Consider the following 222-nt stretch of genomic DNA (forward strand, 5'->3'; position numbering starts at 1 on the left):
GAAGAAGAAGAGAAAGAAAACATCCTCGAGAATGTAGAGAGGAAAGCCCAAGAAGATTTCGAGACACAGCCGTCAGGAAGATGTCTCGATTTTGCCGAGCTTGTAAGTGTCTCTTCTTCTTTTTCCTCTGCAGGACCACACAGGAGGAGTAATGCAAGCTTCTAAGGGAGGGAAAGGAAGGCATACGAAAAGAAGCAAGTCTCTCGATGGACGGCGGATGGG

At 47.7% G+C, this 222-nt stretch overlaps 1 protein-coding gene across 1 annotated transcript in view; it reads left to right on the plus strand.

Annotated features, from left to right (window-relative positions):
• CSUI_010661 (dead deah box helicase domain-containing protein) overlaps positions 1 to 222 on the plus strand; it is a gene marked incomplete at its 3' end in the record, with an annotated part of 3669 nt that overhangs the window by 309 nt on the left and 3138 nt on the right. The window contains exon 1 of the mRNA XM_068070763.1: positions 1 to 102. This exon is cut by the window's left edge and continues 309 nt beyond it. The remainder of the gene's footprint in view (positions 103 to 222) is intronic.

Source organism: Cystoisospora suis (genome assembly GCF_002600585.1).
Source record: "Cystoisospora suis strain Wien I chromosome Unknown contig_7939, whole genome shotgun sequence".
Lineage (NCBI taxonomy): Eukaryota > Apicomplexa > Conoidasida > Eucoccidiorida > Sarcocystidae > Cystoisospora > Cystoisospora suis.